This window comes from Haematobia irritans, chromosome 1 (assembly GCF_050003625.1).
Source record: "Haematobia irritans isolate KBUSLIRL chromosome 1, ASM5000362v1, whole genome shotgun sequence".
Lineage (NCBI taxonomy): Eukaryota > Metazoa > Arthropoda > Insecta > Diptera > Muscidae > Haematobia > Haematobia irritans.
Window position 1 is genome coordinate 88,693,644 of NC_134397.1, and position 20,233 is coordinate 88,713,876.

Sequence of the window (20,233 nt, forward strand, 5' to 3'; positions counted from 1 at the left end):
ATTTATGGGATTTTATGATCTGCCATAATGCAATTTGCATTATATATATTGTGTGTGTGTTATTTAACTTTGAATGTTATATTGATGTAATGTGAAACTGTTCGAAAATTTGCAAATTTCAAAGAAATAATATACAATTTTGCACACATATAGACTATTGACACAGTGAAAATGCGTTAGAATAAACACAGTATATGAAGATAGTACATTTGTGTATGTATGAACATATATGTGTTTATCACAGCCTTATCATTGGTAATAAATTTTAAATATATAAATCCCTCTATCGGGTAGAAAATCTAAAGGTAAAACACATTTTCGTGAAAATAGTTTCATACAAGTGATCTTATTATGAGTTATTGAAATCATCTCTCCTAAACAACGTGGAAATGTATAGTTAAAGCATATACCAACAACAACAAAAATATATTTCTGTTTAAATATTTTATCGTCTTAATTGAAGCGAAATTCTTGCAATTTCATATAGTTTGACAATGTATTTCTAAGAAAAAATATTGTTGTCCATTCCAACCAGCAATTAATGTAAATGCAGAAAATGCTTTATTTTATGGTAATATTTTCTTTAAATAAAGCAAATATTTAGAATTTTGTACAACTTCTTTAAATCATCCTAAAATTAAGCAAAATATTTGAACTTTTAAATCAAAGAACATGGGAAATCTTTGTCAATTTTCGTTTTATCAGTCAGCAACTGATTTCTCAGAGAATTTTTACTGGTTCAAAAGACTTGTTGTTGTTACTAAGCATTTCTTTGAGTGTAAACGCATGGGATATGCTTTCTCAAAAGGTATGCCAAGTTAAGATAGTCAAAATTTATTTTCTAATTCAGAAGTATCAACACGTGTATCCCAGACATATAGAAAAATTAAACATCAAGGGAATCTTCGAACGGTTCAAATAATACAATAATGTTTGCAGTGGTAGAGAGATAGAGTCAGCAAAAGATTATATTCAATTCTTTGGTCTGTCCACATGAAAATATACGCCATAGGTTCCGTGAATATAACAATGGATCGGATATTAATGACACCCTATTTTTTATTCAAATTTTGTGACTTCCTCTTATTATAGGGAATATATCCGCATACACTCGGCTTTAATATCCTTTAATTTTTTCGCTTTTTTGGTACTGACAAGAAATTTTTCCTTTTACACCACAACAACAATTTTTTATTTCCTTTTAAATTATTTTTTTTTTGTAAAGAAAACAATTCAAAAGAAAAAGTCCTTATTTACATGTCTAAAACAAAAATCATATACTGTATCTATAAATATACGTTAATTTTAAGTGTATTAAACTTATGTCTTAATTTTTATTTTCTATATTAAAATTTAATTTTATGTTTCGAAATAAGCTTTTGGTACATTTCTATGTTAATTGAAACAAAGAAAGAAATTTCTAATTAATGATAAACAAGTTTTAAATTCAGATTATTACTCTGGTAGTCTTAAGATCCTAAGCGATAATTACAAATAAAATATATAAAAATCGAATGTTGCATTTGTTTTAATATATGCTAATTATTTAAATTCGGGTAAGTTTATTTCCTTATTCTCAATTCAACATTACAGTCACAAAAAACAAAAGACTGTTGATTTGTATTCCGAGAAATACTTTGACAATACTAGAAAGAAAAAGATATCCACGGGGTTAAATCAGACAGGATAATACGTTGAATGGGGTAATAGTACTTTGCCCAATTTGGCCCAATTTTCCTTGTTAGCAAGTTTATTTGCTATTTTTTAGACTGGATCGCCACGTTTCTGTTGATTCAAGCTTTTATTTATGAATGAAATGAAAATAGAATACATAAAAAGGATTAAGCTTATAAGTAATCGTTAAGTAAACTAATAGATTATCTCACCACACTGTACACCACACAGCACACATTCTTCACACCTCTCAAAAAGTTAGTTATTGCTGCTCACACGTGAGAAAACTATTTGGAATCTCGAATCGAAAAATGTAAACAGCTGTTTTTTCTGCAATATATTTTATTTGCAGACAGGAACCATAAAATAAACCTTTTTTGCAGGAAAATTACAGTAGAATGTGGAAAAAAGGAAAAACCAACCCCTAAAAATGTACACCAGACAGAAGAATTTTTCGTCCAAATTTTAGATAGGTTTATTTTTATTTGTGGCATATTCAAGTGATTTTGCTCAATAAAATATGCAATAAAGAAAAAAATGTTCGTGCACATTTTTCAGGTCTGTAACGGTGTAAAGTGTAGTCCAGAACACCTCATAAGTGTTATACCTCACAAAAGCGATACATGTGTGTACCACGAATATACCTCAGAAATAAAGGAGACTTTACAAAGAACTTCAATTATACAACAGTCTACCAAATTATATAAAAAGGAGGAGAATGAAAATTTATTTAAGAAATAATAATAATAATTCTCTCTATTTTTATGACAGAAATTATCCTGGCTCTAAAAAAACGTTAAAGGAAACAACCCAGGTCATGATCGGATACCCAACGGATTCCCAATTTCACAAAATTTTGCGACTTGTACCGAAAATAAAATGGTGCGATTTATAATTGCTTGTTCCGGAAATCGCGGGAAAGCATATGGAATTGAAAATCGCAAAATTTCATTTCCAAAATGTTTCATAGCAAGTTACTACAAAAAAGTTTCTCATCAGTGCAATAATTAGGTGCCTTTTTAGATCGATTTAGAACGAAGCCAATAAGAGCCCCTTCAAACTATCAGAAAAAGTGAATTTTAATGTAGTTGTAAAAGAATCATTGTGGTCAAATAAAACACGATTGTATAGATTGTTATGGCCCTGAATCACCACAGCGAGTGTGTCGGCTATGGGTTCGTCTCTTTTCAGGACTATAAACAAAAAAACTTATACCTCTCGTTTCACTCATCTGATATCCATTTCATCTTTCTACACCAATCCAGTGGCTTCCGGATATTTAATGACATTATTCTTGGGTCTACCCACCCCGTATAGGTTAAAAACCCTTGGCTAACTTGGTAACTGTCAAACTAATACGTCTCAACCCGATGTGAACGGTGAAATGTTTTGGAAAAAACGAATGAGGAAAACGAGTCGGTGGGAACATAGCATAAGTGGTCTCGGCTATAAAAAGGAGGTCCCTTGTCAGTGACCTCTCTCAGTGAGTCGATCTAGCTGTCTGTCAACAAAATTTGTAATCAAAGTCCAGGTCGCAATTTTAATCCAATCGATTTTAAATTGGTACAAGTATGTATTTTGGGTCAGAATAGAACCCTATTGGTTTTGGAAGAAATCGACTCCCATATATGGCTTATCTTTCAAAATATCTATGATTTTAATGATGGGCAAAAATGAATTTCGGAATAGTGCAATGTCCACAAATCAACTGAGTTTCGAGTTATAAACAGTAGATGTACCAAAACTGTACACTGAAATAAATGAAAACCTAAGCCTACGCCAAAAGAAGATGATATAATCGAAAGAACTATGCAAAAATTCAACCAAATATAACCTAAAGGAGTCAAAATATAAATTTAAGTGGATATATGAACCATAACGATCAGATATAGAGCTTTAGAAGTTGCAGTGCGATTATACAAAAATGTCAAAAATTTGTTTCCAAGAAAAATATATTTGTGTGCCTTCAATTTTCACAAAAATATCTTAAAAGGTCTAAAGAGCAGTGGAAATGTGTTATATTTTCCAACGAATCAAAGTTTATCTTGCTTGGTTCGGATAGCAGAAGTTTAGCACGAAGGCCAAACGGAAAGGCTTAATCTTAAATACAAAAAGTTTCATCAATCATTGTGGGGGCAATATTATGGTCTGGGGGTCATTTTCTGGACAAGTTATTGGCCCGATTTATATATTATTGAGGGTATTGTGCTGTTTGAAGTCTTTAATAACATTTGCCTCAATAATATTGGCATAACAATCCCGAGAAATCCGTCTGCATGGATTATTCAGCGCGATCACCATCCCTGTATCAAACGAAGTAATCAAACAGCATGGCTATGGTACCAACTATTAACATTTATCGTTAAAAGATACAAAAACTTTAATTATTTTTAAATGTATGTTTGTGTTTACTTTTCTTGTAAAAAAAAAGCGCACTTCTTTTGCATTTTGTCCGGAAAATTTACTTTTAGGTTCTTTTCTAAAAAAATAGACAAAAGTGCGAAAAGGCAAAGTGCTGCGATTGCCCTGTCTGTTCCTTTGAATTCTTTTCTACACGCTGGAATTATAGCCTTATTTTAGGTTGCAGGCAACATTTAAAAAATCTGCATTCTGTACAGACAAAATAAAGGCAAAGACATTTTTTCAGAAAAGAAAACACCGTTAGTTGTAAATGTTTATTATACCCTCCACCATAGGATGGGGGTATATTAACCTTGTCATTCCGTTTGTAATACATCGAAATATTGCTCTGAGACCTCATAAGGTATTTATATTCTGGGTCGTGGTGAAATTCTTAGTCGATCTAAGCATGTCCGTTCGTCCATCTGTTGAAATCACGCTAACTTCTGAACGAAATAAGCTATCGACTTGAAACTTGGCATAAGTAGTTGTTATTGATGTAGGTCGGATGGTATTGCAAATGGGCCATATCAGACCACTTTTACATATAGCCCCCTTATAAACCGATCCACAGATTTGAACTTCGGAGCCTCTTAGAGGAGCAAAATTCATCCGATCCGGCAGAAATTTGGTACGTGGTGTTACTATATGGTCTCAAACAACCATGCTAAAATTGGTTTATATCGGCCCATAATTATATATAAACCGATCCCCAGATTTGACCTTCGGAGCCTCTTGGAGGAGCAAAACTCACCCGATCAGGTTGCAATTTGGTACATTGCATGCCAAAATCCACATCGGTCTATAGTTACATATAGCCCTCAGATAAACCGATCCCCAATCACACAAAAATGTGTCCATATAATTACGGCTGTATATGATTGTTTTTAAATAATTTTATAAATTATAAAAAAGTTTTTGTCGTTATTTACCTTATTCCTTGAAATCTTTAAATCGGACTTTATAAGCAACAACTTCGCATTCAAATCTTAGTTTTAATATCATTATTTTCATTATAATTTCAATAAAATTTTCTATAATTTAAATGTATTCAAAAATTTTATTTTTTTAAAATCGTTAAAACATTTAAAATTCGACTTACTATTCAAAGGAAAAAATGTCTCCAATAGGATCATAATATAATAGCTGTTTTCCATTACTTTACTCGTAGTAAAAAGTATTAAAAGAGGGAAATATTTAAAATCCTCTCAGAGTTCAAATTTTGTTAAATGTACAGGAAGGAAAAGTATTGTGGTTTGAAAAAATATTTTCAAAACATGGAAGCAGGTAGGTTAAATATTTTAAAATCGCAAATATTTTGACAAATTGCAGACTTATTTGCAGGAAACTTTGAAATCCTTATTACCATGGTCCATGGTAATAGCGCATATTATCAGTATCTTGCATGGGGGGTTTGTCATTCCGTTTATAACACATACAAATAACGATTTCTAACTAAAGAAAGAATATATAGTCTTGATCAGGGAGAAATTATAAGACGATATAACGTTGTCCGCCTGTCTGTTGTAATCACGCTACAGTCTTCAATAATGAACCTATAGTTCTGAAATTTTGCGCAGAAACGTATTTTATCTACATCCAGGTCCAGTTCGAAGATGGCTACATCGGCCTAAGTTTCAATTTTGCCCCCATATAAACCTACCCCCCAGTTGGGGTCTTCAGCACATAGACATTAAAACTTTTAACCGATTTGCATGAAATTCAAAACGTAGAGGTACTCTTGGTCCATTAATAGGTGTGCCGAATTTGGTGTGAGTCGGACAAGGTTTTGGTACTTTTTTTTCGAAACAAGTGGTATTGGTTCGGTATTGTTTTGAAATTCCAAATTGTGGAGTCTACACGTTCAATCTAAAGCACAGAGGTACACATATTTTTCCTCTAGAATACGTAGAATTTTATAAGTAATATAGTTAAAAAAAATAGAACAATAATCGATTTTAAAACTGTCCTTCTAGATTCAAAATACTTATCCCACTTTCTTCAAATTTTGCACAAAAAAAATAAATTGTAAGGACCATATCTCGCAAATATTGGATATATTCGCACATTCACGCAATATTTTTATGAAGGTTTATAAGTTCTATCCAGCAGAGCAAAAATGATGAAAATCGGTTCATAGTTTTGCGTTTGCAAAGTAAAACAAAATTTCATACATCCGAGATATCCAACTTCCCACGTCTTGAGGAACGGTTTCTAGTAAAAACTAGTAAAAGTAGTAACTAGTAATACGTAAAGGAAAACAACTAATATTGTACATATTGAAATAAAGTGCTGAAATAAATAAAAATCATTTGTTTCGATGAAAAATCATTTTTTTCATACTAACCACAAAAATTTGATCAAACGTCTCAAAATATTTTTTTTTTTTAAATTTGGTAAATTTTTGGTAAAATTTTCTCTAAATTTCTGGTAGATTATTTTCGCAGGTGTGAATGCAATTCGTTGTGGTTTAACTTTTGTGCCTTTAAAGCAGGAAAATGATGAGGAATTAAGTAATATACGCAATGTAAAAAAGATTTTGTCTTTACACTTTATTGGGGGATTTTTATTTCTATTTTTACGTTCACTTAACGCAACGCGCGTTACGTTTGATGATAGAAAAACTCTTCTCTGTTACGCCCAGTGATTGGTGATAAGTCAACGAAAGTCTACTCTAAGCGTCTGGAAGCTTATACACAAATAGAGAGGTGGGAATAATAACTGTATGTGTATTAGAACAAGTAGTGAGCAAGAGATGAGAAGAGATAGACAAGTGCACGTTGACTAGTCACATTTTTTTGGTGGTCGTTCATTCCGTTTTGCACAGCAGCAGTAGAAAGTTGCACTCATAAATCCAACAAGTACAAAGTGAAATTAAAAGGAGAAGAAGTATTCTTCCACGTGGAAAAGAAAAGAATTGAAGTGATTAGACGTTTAATTGAATTCTGGAGTGCTATAACTTCATTCGGCTCCAGGACATTGCTCATAATTTTTTTGCAAATCCGAATTTTTGCTGAGAATGTGCGTTTAAGAAAAGAAGAACGCGACATAGAGTTTTGGAGTGGGACATACTGTGATTTCCACCCCCTCCAGCCAAGATTAACCTCCGGATAGCATAAATTGGAAGTCCTTGGTACAGTCCTGTCCTCAAGTTTTTGTACTGAATTCCTACCGTGAATGTGAGGATGAGGACATTTTAGTATTATGATGAACGGTCAGGAATTTACCCTTACAACATTTTGAACGTTGTTGTATTCAACGCCTAGCTCAGTCGAAGGAAGCCATGGCGAGTGGAATTTGAAGTCTTTTGGTCAACACGTGGATAGTCTTCTATGGATTAAACAAAACCAGCTAAGTCCAATACCTTTCAATTAAATCATATACTTTAAAATACGAATACTTATCAAATGTTCATTTATACGTATATCTATATATATTATATATAAGCGGCTAGATTAAATTAGAATATATATTGCTAAAGTTAGATGTAAAGGAAAAAAAATAACACCAAAAATAATTCTACCCTATTTATTTCTCATGTCATTTTCAAAATTTAACTAACCCATCCTGAAAATAGAGCTCTACATTTAGGCAGGGTATACACACAATATCCCTGGTTTATATACATATTACTTTGGTACATTCATTATTCATTCGGTAGATTCACATTGATGCCAGGAAGAATTATTTTTGGGGAATAAGGTTTACATTTTTTTGAAGCCATTAATTACCAGTTTTTTATAACTTTTGAAACTTATTCAGGCTATTTCATGAATTTTGTCCGATTATCAATATGTCTCCATTAATAGTAAGGTTAAGAGTACTCTTGAATTCCATTGTTAATAAATTACATAAATTAAAATGAATTTCTAACTTTGTTTCGAAATAAAGGTTCCTAGGCAAGTAAGGCAAATGAGTACACGGTAAGACACTGAGTAAAAATGGGGTAATTTAGAATATTGAGGTGCATAAGATTACCATAGGAGAATTAAACTAATTTAGATGGGAGGGAAAAGTGCCCTTGAGTCAGCGTTGCCAATTTAGCTTTTTTCCCGCTAGATTTGGCTTTTTTTGAAGCGTTTAGCGGGAAAAAAATGCATTTAGCTTTTAGCTTTTTTTCTGGCTTTTTTTCATGACCCTTTTAGCTATTTTTGGCTTTTTTATTTTCGACATGTTTCTATTGAAATATGTATAAAACGGCATTTTTATCTAAGCCTTGCTGCAGAGATTAAGGTTTTCCACATATTTCAAAGCTCAGTTGAAACATTAATAATGATTCGAGCCATTATGCGGGCATTTTTGCAGCAAATACACCTTGTTGTAAAGTTTTTTCCTCATATTCATAAAAGATTTCATCTCTTTAAAATACGAACGCGAATTTTGGTTATAATAGCATTTGTGAATTTCTCTTATATAAACTGTTTTCCTTGTCCAAAAGCCGATAAAGTCGTTTTGTCCTTATAGTTAAGTGATTCAGCTTAAAAATGGGTAACTTTTTATGAAAGAAGGCTAGGGTCAATTCTAAAATTAATGAAATAGTCTTTAAATGTGAGGAGTTTTTGTATCTTGACCACAAACCAAAATAGCGTTCAAAAATAGAAGATGTTTTTCAACACTTTATTTTAAAAACGTATAAGTACATACAATAATTTCTACTTAAAGTCGAGTCTGAATTTAGAAATTTAAGTTGTCGTTAGCACGTTTTTAAAGCACTTTGATAGCTCATGAAAAGGAAAATGTTTTTACTGGGAAATGTAAACTGTATGTATTTTCTACAATTTAAATAAAAGTAAGGTATTTCGAATTTCTCACAATTTCAAAACCAAACTAAAATTTTATTTAAAAAAATTACAAATCATTTTTTTCCTAATCCAAAGCATGCTTAGATTATTTAATATTTTAAAATAACAAGTAAATAAAATAGAGGTGTTGGGAAGGTAGTTCCCACAAAACGAAGGACTTCCAGTAAAAATTTGTGATAGTAATCAAAATGTATCGATTACGCAAACAGAGCTAATATGACTTAGATATTGTTAAACTCTCACAGAAGTGGAATTAAAATGAATTAAAATGAAAATAATATGCATTTTAAGTGAAATAAAGCCTTTAGGTTTGTTAAATTTCAATCAAAAATGTGACTTTTGATACAAAAAAAATTAGCTTTTTTCTAGCTATTTTTTGGCATTTTTTAGCTATTTTATTGGGCAAATCTAGCGGTTTTTGGTGAAACAATTCTGGCAACGCTGCCTTGAGTTGAAAAAAACACCTAGTCAACCTATACTGAATAAAGTTATATCTAAACATTTTCTTTCTATTTGTACATTCCTTATCTGAGTGGTGATTTATTTTGACATGTTATACTATTGTTACGCGTAAGGAATTTGGGTCAGAGAACTACACCACATATGCATAGCTAGCCGGAATACCTTTTCATGTCCTGCACCATTTCACATGAAACTTACTAATTGTGAAGAATTTAACATTCGATTGACCGCGCGTAACAACTTCCAAAGATTTTGTCTTTGTACTAATGATTTTGGTACTGATTCCGAGTCCCAAAAGCGGAGCCTGTTTCTTCATGTGCTATCAAAGACCCCACTTCAAGTAGAAATGCGTCTTTAAAATAAAATGTTGAAATATATATTTTTTGAACGATTTTTTGCTTTGTTGTAAGGAAGCATAAAGGCAGAAATTTGAAGCCGATTTCATTAATTTTTAAATTATTTTCTAGATTTTCTTTCATGTTAACATAACATACTCATTTTTAATTCGAATCGAATTAAGAATAATGTTAGAGCCAACGTTGTTTTTCAACATTTATTAATCATTAACATAATTGTGTGTCGGCCGTAGCATGATATATTTCTATATTTTCTGGGATAAATAAATTAAGCAGTCCACTGGATTTCTTGGTGGTTTGTAAAATATTTTTTTTTCTAAAATCATTTCTATATTTTATTTTAATATTTTTTCTATATAAATGCCTTACTAACGATTCTATTTTTTTAACTCTTCAACTTATATGCTGCCCATATTCTGTTTGAAGTTGCCTTCCATTTGCAAAAGAATACTGTCCATTGGAACATCCAGAATTATTTTAGCCTACCAGTCGCTACCAGTTCATATTTGTAATCTGTTCAACTTCACTGTTGAGTTCTACAAGTCTGTCAACACTAATGTCACTATACCTCCCATGTTTGCTGTATCCAAATCAATCTTCACTAAATGCACCAATTGAGCGACTTCCCATACCTCACCCAATGGGACAACCTCGTTGGGCCATTCCCATATGTCGTCGTTGTAGCTCTTTAGCTTTGTCTCACCGCTTGATAAAACTTCCCCTCGTGAATTCATCACAACAAAGAATTTAATTTGAGCTAAATTATTTTAAAATTTTTCTAAATTTTTTCAAGGACATCTGCCCTGACTGAATCTGTGTCCGCGTATCATTAGATTAGAAAGATAGCCAGCAAATCCTCAATGAGCTCCTTCACCATTTCGACGAATTGACGCGAAATAATAACTCTTTCGTTTTTGGTACACACCGCTGCCGAATTGGTTTAAATTAATTATTAATTTTCTACCCCGTATTTTTATTTGTAAACAATAAAATTGATTTTGACAGCTGGTATTGCCAGCTGTTTGAAGTGTTGCCAATCAAAATCGAAATTTGAACTGAAACCATTTTTGCGTTTTCTTTTAGCACTGGTTACCAGTGCAAAAAGAAAACAGCCCTATTGTCAAAATAAAAGCAATATCAAAAATTCCATCGCTTCTCTGCTGTTTATAACCCTGATGGATTGGTTCCTTCAAAAAATAGTAGATTTTCTGGAGTTCAGTTCGCCTTGTTTCAACAATTGCTTCTGAATTATTTCTCGTGTTGTTCTGGGGGTTGTTTTACTAATAATTCAAAACTAACACCTCCAAGAATTTATAATTATTCCTCCAACATTGGTTGAATTAGCTGGTTGGTTTTTACTTTGTTGGAAAATATAATTTTATTCACACGGTTGTGGCAGAGTTCCTTTGTCACACGTGGACTCCCCAAAAGCTAATGATGTTGTTTTCCAATTTTAACAATTATGTCTACATCGTCATCTACATAGAAACCGTTAGATCACTTTTATATCGCTCTCAAAACCAGTTTTCGAAGTCGCCCTAAGCATAAGAGAATTGCAAAAATTCACATAAATATTTACATTAGGTCAGCTGAGCAAAACTGTCATTGTTTATGATATACCAACAAACCATACCACTACAAGATGGTTATTAATTTGATTAAACATTTATCCGTTTATCTAATAATATTTACGGCCATTTTCATGTAGCTCCGTTAGGCTTTAACTGCCGGTTAACAGAAAGTAAATTCCAAATATCTTCTCTCCGGTTAACTTTAACTGAAAATTTTTTGACAGTTAAGATCCTAAGTGGCATATGGAATATATACGCTAGATGTCAGCTATGTCCATAATACGGTTTAAAAGTCCGTTAGTTAACGGAGCACTAACGGAGCTTCATGAAAACGGGCGTTAATATAACTTTTTTCATTAGGGCTGCTTTCTATTTGCACTGTATGCAACATTTGTATGGGCTATCCAGAACATCGTTGCACTGGTGTTCTATGCAGAACATCTCATCAGTGCAAGTCGCGCCGATGTTGCCAGATTGTATTTGGATAAAGTGACGCTTCTTCGATTCACAATAGCAATTTATTGTGACTATTTTATAGAAAAACATGAAATTCAAAGTAATACAGTGTCATAAATAATCGCAGCAGTAAATATTTATTACTAATTGAAGCAATTCATACATTAAAAATGCAAGATTTCACTTCTTTTCTGTGATTGTCTTAAAACAGCTGATGACAGTGTTGCATATTTTTGAAGATGTCCTGGATAAATGAGTACTCTGTTTTCTTTTAGTCCTTAACGGCTTAGCATAGCCAGTGCTAAAAGAAAACAGCCCTATTAATAAAAGAATGATGTTGATTTACACGTAGCAAGTTACATTATGAAGCGTCTATCAGCCGCTTGTTTATTCTCGATGGAGGCAGGTGTCTGGAAAAATATCTGAAAAAACATATCGGTACACTTTTACGTATAGCCCCAATATAAACGGACCCTCACATTTGGCTTGCGGAGCATTAAAGAGAAGCAAATTTCATCCGATCCGGCTGAAATTTGGTACATGGTTTTGGTATAGGGTCTCTAACAACCATGCAAAAATTGGTCCACATCGGTCCATAGTTATATATAGCCCCCGTATAAACCGATCCCCAGATTTGGCTTGTGGAGCATCAAAGAGAAGCAAATTTCATCCGATCCCGGCTGAAATTTGGTACATGATGTTGGTATATGGTCTCTAACAACCATGCTAAAATTGGTCCACATCGGTCCATAATTATATATAGCCCTCATATAAACCGATCCCCAGATTTGGCTTGCGGAGGCTCAAAGAAAAACTAATTCCATCCGATCCGGCTGAAATTTGGTACATGATGTTGGTATATGGTCTCTAACATCCATGCAAAAATTGCTCCACATCGGTTCATAATTATATATAGCCCCCATATAAAGAATCAAATTTCATCCGATCCGGTTTAAATTTGGAACATGGTATTAGTATATGGTCTATAAGAACCGTGCCAGAATTGGTCCATATCGGTCCATAATTATATATAGCCCCCATATAAACCGTTCTCAAGATTTGACCTCCGGAGCCTCTTAGAGAAGCAAAATTCATCCGATCCGGTTCAAATGTGGAACATGGTGTTAGAGTATGGTCGCTAGCAACCATACCAAAATTGGTCCATATCGATCTATAGTTATATATAGTCAATCCCCAATCACACAAAAATTGGTCCATATCGGTTCATAATCATGGTTGCCACTCGAGCCAAAAATAATCTGCCAAAATTTTATTTCTATAGAAAATTTTGTTAAAATATTATTCCTATAGAAAATTTTGTTAAATTTTCATTTCTATAGAAAATTTTGTCAAAACTTTATTTCTATAGAAAGTTTTGTCAAAATGTTATTTCTATAGACAATTTTTTCAAAATTTTATTTCTATGGAAAATTTTGTTAAAATTTTATTCCTATAGAAAATTTTGTTATGATTGAAATGGACCAAAATGGAACTAATTTCGTTTGGTCCGACCATCGGACCAAATTTAAAAATTAGAAATCTTTTGGACCAATTTTGGTCCGATCGGACCAAAACGCCAACGCTGCTTCTAACAGTAGTGATGGCAAAATACTTTTATGTATATTTTGTACTTTTTGATATGCTTCCCCATCACAGTTGGCGATTGCTGTATACACTGTCACTATAGTGACATTTATGAGTCTGTGGTAGCGATGAGGATGAAATGGAACTTTGAAATGCTGGCAGGGCTATTTCGAAATACATAGACGCTGCAAAATGAGCGAAAATTATCAAAACTACAAAATAATTATGGCGCCACGCTATTCAGTGTTGCATTGAGTTTCATTCTCACCAGTTCCTAAATAAAGTCGTAATATTTGGAACACGATATGCGAATCGCAAACTTCCCTTCAGTAGATTGTGCCAAAATGGGGTCGCTCCCAAATATACGCGATTATTACTTTACAAGTACATTAATTCGATATTTTATATTTTTGATTTATTGCCAAGACATATAGCAATTTATTGTTAAGCATGTTTTATACAAGCTTTACAATATCTTGGCAAGTCTCATCGGAAAATTTGTGCGATTTTCGATGACCGGAACAAGTCTAATTTTAGAAATCGCAATTTTTTTGCGATTACGATTATGGGAACTAGCCAGACTATGTTAAGGAATTTAACGAGTTTCGGCAAAGAGAAACTTCATCTATACAATAGGGCTGTTTTCTTTTAGCACTGGATGCAACATTTATATGGACTATCCAGAACATTGTTGAACTGGTGTTCTATCCAGAACATCTCATCAGTGCAAGTCGCGCCGGTGATGCCAAATTGTATTTTGATAAAGTGACGCTTCTTCGATTCACAATAGCAATTTATTGTGACTAATTTATCGAAAAACATGAAATTCAAAGTGGTAAAGTGTCGTAAATAATCGCAGCAGTAAATATTTATTACTATTTGAGCATTTCATACATTAAAAATGCAAGATTTCACTTCTTTTCTGTGATTGTTTTAAAACAGCTGATGACAGTGTTGCATATTTTTCGAGATTTCCTGGATAAACGATTACTATGTTTTCTTATAGTCCTTCACGGCTTAGGGTATCCAGTGCTAAAAGAAAACAGCCCTAATATTGTCTTCACATCTAGTGTGATTCCTCAATCGTGGAAATCGACAGTAATTATTCCATTGCCCAAAGCGAAAGATTTTTAAGGGTAAGACCAATATCTTTATTACCATGCATCTCCAAAATATTGCAAGCTGATATCATCCAATCAGGTCGGCTTCAAAGCCAATCAGGTGTGTACAGTAGATAGGGTCACGAAAAAAAGTTGATGCGGTCACCCCCCAGTTTTGTAGCATATTCGAAGACAATTTCAGAACACCAAAACTTTTTTTTTCGTGCACCCTACGACCCCCCGAAATACAATTTATTGTGTTGTGTCGTCGTTTGAAGTCCGATCGAAAAGAAACGCATATCGTTATTCGTGGTTGATCAGGGGCTATATTTCGTGCATTGGTCATTTTTGACTCCGACGTCAAATTTGATTTTTAATTTTTTTATTTCGCTTCGTATACCCCTATGATGCCCATTTCTGATAACCATCATAAAGATCTTAACAAAATATGAAACTTTTGTTTTTGAAGTATTTACTTATATTCATAAACAAAAAAGTTACAGAGATTTTAAAAAGTCAATAGGTCACCCTACACACCACCAAATAGTTTTTGCTGTGTTGTCGTGATGTCCGATCGAAACCACATGCACATCTACGAAATTAATTTATAAAGCATTTAGAACACAAAACCTGTTTATCTGTAAATTTCTAACGGTACTTTTGTATACATACTCGTTGTTTGCACTACGGCATTTTCTGCGTTATGCAAAGTGCATGTGTTTTTGCTACACCCAAAGAAATTTGTTAGCCCCTGATCAACCACGAATAACGATATGCGTTTCTTTTCGATCGGACTTCAAATGACGACACAGCACAATAAATTGTATTTCGGGGGGTCGTAGGGTGCACGGAAAAAAAAGTTTTGGTGTTCTGAAATTGTCTTCGAATATGCTACAAAACTGGGGGGTGACCGCATCAACTTTTTTTTTCCTTTAGGCCGTGACCCTATCTAGTGTACAGACCTCCTACTTCACGTTGATTACTACGTTACGAAAGCATTGTCCACCAAGAATCATGCAGCAATTTTTTCAATCGATTTTGAGACAGCGTTTGATCTAGAGGTGTGCACGTGAGTAATAGTTTACTCACGCACACTCATGACTGAAAAATCATACTCACGCACGATATTTTTTGGTAGGACTCACGCACACTCACGAAAAGAAAATTTGAACTCACGCACGAAAACGTCGTGACTCACGAAAAATACCGTGACTCACGAAAAATATAGTGACTCACGAATAATTTTATGATTAACTTACCTTACCGAAGTGTCTGAAATATGAGGATTATTAAAATCGAAAGTGTTATTAATCTCTTAACATCCCAGGTGTCACTAAAATTGTAATTGAATTTAACTCTTAAGCGTTTTATGTTGGTGAGCAGGAATATTTTCATGAGTGTAATTCGTTACTCACGCACACTTACGAAGATATTATTTTCGTGACTCACGCACGACATTTTGGTTTATTAATCACGCTCACGCACACTCACGCTGTTGTTATGAGCGTGACTCACGCACGAATCACGAAAATTTTCGTGAGTCACGACAATTTCGTGTGACGTGCACACCTATAGTTTGATCGTGTGGGATTACATATAATGTTGGAATCGCTGTCATCGTGGGGTGTGGGTAGCAAAATGCTGAATGAAGAATGAAGAAATAATCGCCGTGCCGCACATTCATATATCACGACGGAAAAGTTTTTTTACATTCTTTATTTTGTTAAATAGGTTTTTTGTACCCCGACATTTGAATGTAATGATCTAAACGACAGTTTTGTTTGTGATTTCACACCTCTTTACTTCTAAAATATTTTCAATAATAGGGCTGTTTTCTTTTAGCACTGGATTCAACATTTGTATGGGCTATCCAGAATATAGAATGGTGACGGGGGAATAATAAGTTTGTCATTCCGTTTGTAACATATCGAAATATCGTTTCCGACTATATAAACCAGCAATCAAGCTCGCCTTTTGTCTGCAGGCAGGTAAAGTTCGAAGATGGGCAATATCGGTCCAGGTTTTGATATAGTCCCCATATAAAGCGACCTCCCGATGTGGGGTCTTGCGCTTATAGAAACAGTAGTTTTTATCCAAATTGCCTGAAATTGGAAATCCACAGGTATTTTGGGACCATAAAGAGGTGTGTCAAAAATGGTGAGTATCGGTCCCTGTTTTGATATAGCCCCCATATAGACCGATTTTCCGATTTTATTTCTTGGGCTTCTAGAATTCTTAGTTTTTATCAAATTCGCTTTAAATTGGAAATCTAGAGGTATTTTAGAACCATAAAGAGGGGTGTCAAAAATGGCGAGTATTGGTCCATGTTTTGGTATAGCCCCCATATAGACCGATCTCCTGATTTTACTTCTTGGGCTTAAAGAATCCACAGTTTTTATCCAATTTGCCTGAAATTGCAAATCTAGTGGTATTTTACGACCACAAAATGGTGTGCCAAAAATTGTGAGTATCGGTCGATGTTTTGGTTAGCCCCCATATAGACCGATCTCCCGATTTTACTTCTTTGGCTTATAGAAACCGTATTTTTTATCCAATTTGCTTCAAATTGAAAATCTAAAAGTATTTTAGTACCAAAAAAAGGTGTGCCGAAAATTGTGAGTATCGGTCCATGTTTTGATATAGCCATCATATAGGCCGATCCCCATATTTTACTTCTTAATCTTCTACGGTCAGTGTATCGTATTTAGTTTTTATCGGTCCATTTGGTAAGGCCTCCATATAGACCTATTTCTCTTCTTGAGGGTATAGAAGGAGCACTGATCATGAAAATTGCTTGAAACTGAATGTAGAATTTACAGATTTTACTTCTCGTAATCATTTAAATAGTGGGGGTAAAATCTGCAGATTTTAGATTTCAAATCAAGGAGTAATTTCATAATCTTGCACGCTTACACGACATGTTTATGATTCCTCTAAAACTCAAACAAAATTGGTTCTTATAAATCCAGAATCTGATATAGTCTTCGTATGTAGAATCTTTAACCTTTAAGCGGTGAGGTGAAATTTTTTTGCGTAATTTGCGACGTGTGGTAAATTTTACCCCCTCTTTTACATTAATATTTTTTCTGTAAAAAAATGTTTTTTTTTTGTATCATTATTATAATTGTTGATTAGTAAACATTGTATTTAACGAAAATAAAACAATATTTCGAAATATTATATGTTCTTTCAATGATTAACATATACTTTATTTCACACGTCTTTTTTAAAATATATGTAAACGAGTGTTCGAGGTGGTAAATTTTACCACCACGTACCCAGTTAAAGGTTAAATTTATCTTCGAGAAGTGTTGCCAGATTTTGATAAAGTGACGCTTTGTAGATTCACAATAGCAATTTATTGTGACTAATTTATCGAATAACATTAAATTCAAAGTGGAACTGTCGCATAAATAATCGCAGTAGTAAATATTTATTACACCCATAGAAATGGTTGGTTGCAATTCGATCATTGCAATAAGGAGATAATAACAGTAACATATTTTTTGTTACAAGAACAATGTTTTAATTATTTCTCCCATTATATATCCAATACAACTGTAAACAACCCAATAAACACAAACCTTTGAAAAATGCTAAATTTCAACAATTTTTCAAACATTTTTTGAAAGGATTAGGGTAATATTCAAGTTGAGAAATTGTTGAGAAAATCGCGTTCTCAACAAAAAACAGGCATTACCCTCAACAGTGAAATTCAACACATTAGCAATAATATCTCAAGTGTTATCCTCAAATTGAAATGCATCGCTACTCAATAATTTGTCAAACAATTTTCGATGCGAGTCAAATTCAAAGTTAACATCGTTGCAAATACTTTTCAACCTAAATTTGTATGAATGATATCCCCACTTCAAATTGAAAGTCAAAGCCAAAATTCTATGAATCTTGTATAATTTATTCATTTTTATCAAAATAAAATATATAATAGTACACTACACTACATAATACACTACAATACCAATTGATAAATAATAATCTTATTAAACTATCAACAAATAAGAAAAAAAAAACAACAAAACTTTAAATATCTTAAACATTATTAGTAAACACTTTTGCATTGATAATTCGTTTTCCTTCTTTTTGGTGTCATAAAACAGCATTAAAATTTATTAACATGCGGGCAATTTGAAATTAGGAACGTACTGGACCGCGTGTTAGAATTGATTTCCAGCAGAAGGAATTCACAAAATATCCATTTTAAACTGATAATAGCATATGAATTAAACTGACGATGTGATGTTGATTTCAACAATTTGTTGTTTTTAATAATTTTAATTGGTTGCACTTGTAATGTTTCTGGAAACTTTTTCTTGTCGATAAGCCACTCATTTTTCATTGGTCAGCTTCTTAATGTTTGCAAGAATGTAGCATCCAAAGATTTTAGTTTTCTGCAAAGAGATTTAAATTTAGTGAATTCTCTAAAGTTTTGATTTAATTTTTAATATTGACGTACCAATTATTATAAACTATTTGAAGCAGTTCCAGTTAATTGTCCACTATTTTTTCATCGGTCAGCTTTTTAATGTTTTCAAGAACGTAGAATCCATAATTTTAGTTTTCTGCAAAGAGATATACATTTAGTGACTTCCTTAAAGTTTTATTTCATTTTTTATTTTCACTTACCTATTTTTATAAACTATTTGGTTATTTGTCTAAAATTTTCCATTTTTTTATTTCTTGCAATTGACCACGAACTTCGTTGCACAAATAAGTATTGAAAACCACATGGTTTTTTCGTTGCATTTTAGGGTAGTGTTTTGTCAAAGTTTTCTCATATTATCTTCAACAACTTTTCAAAGATTTCGTCAACATTTTGGCAAATTGGAAGTAATTCGCAAACAATTTGAAGATGTATTAAAGATGAGCTATTTCAAGTCAAGTTGAATTTATGTTGAAAATTGTATTTACCCTCAAACTGAAAAGTTGTTGCATTTGAAAAACGCTCATCCTGTGTTTATTGGGAAGTAAGTAAAGTCTAAAGTCGGGCGGGGCCGACTATATTATACCCTTCACCGTTATGTAGACCAAAATTTGTGTTACCATATCTGAAAAGATTTGGAGACAATTTTTTGTACTTCTACAAAATCGCTAGAATTAAAAATGAAATCGGCTAATACCCTGGGATGAAACACAATGTTAGTAAAAAATATGGGAAATATAAAGCTAGGGCAATTTTGATGCAATTGTACAAAATAGCATTTATGATTTATCGGGCGATACATATGTATTCGAGATATAGGACAATTTGAGTAATATTTACAATTTTGGCTACTCAGCAGTGGCGATTTTACAAGGAAATTGGTTAAATCTCGCCAAGATATGTGGTCAATTGTGGGTTGTGATATATTATTTGGGCAATTCGGGCGATATTTCCACAAGTCGGAGGTTTATTGAAAATTCGACCATTCTGTGGGAAGTTTGGCATTACAGTGTGTAGGATATGACTACGATATGTGGAAATCATCACAGAATTTTGTGTAAAATGTGGGTATTTTGGCCATATTAGATCAAGATGACACACTTAAATAGCATATTAAATGTATTCTATGTGGAAACTATCGAATCAAATGGAGGAAACTCCCATTGAAAATGGGTCTAAAATATGAAACATTCTACCATATTTCCCCTACTCTGGCGTACATATATATGGGAGCTATATCTAACTATAAACCGATTTTGACCAAATTTAACATGCATAGTTAGAATAATAATACTGCTCTCTCAGCAAAAAAACATAAATGGGAGAATAATTTTGGCCTCCGTGGTCATATGGGCGTAAATCGGCCGAAAGATATATATGGGATCTA

The 20,233-nt window shown here is 33.0% G+C and overlaps 1 long non-coding RNA gene across 2 annotated transcripts in view; it reads right to left on the reverse strand.

Annotated features, from left to right (window-relative positions):
- LOC142221396 (uncharacterized) overlaps positions 1 to 19,391 on the reverse strand; it is a 33,182-nt gene extending 13,791 nt beyond the window's left edge. Inside the window, exons 1-4 of one of the 2 annotated variants that reach the window (XR_012718025.1) lie at positions 19,335 to 19,391; positions 19,050 to 19,215; positions 18,880 to 18,985; positions 18,651 to 18,814 (exon numbers count right to left, since the gene is read on the reverse strand). This is a non-coding gene — a long non-coding RNA (uncharacterized LOC142221396). Of the gene's footprint in view, positions 1 to 18,650; positions 18,815 to 18,879; positions 18,986 to 19,049; positions 19,216 to 19,334 lie in introns of those variants that run through there. The other variant, XR_012718026.1, reaches the window with a different exon arrangement.
- Positions 19,392 to 20,233: the final 842 nt, after the last annotated feature.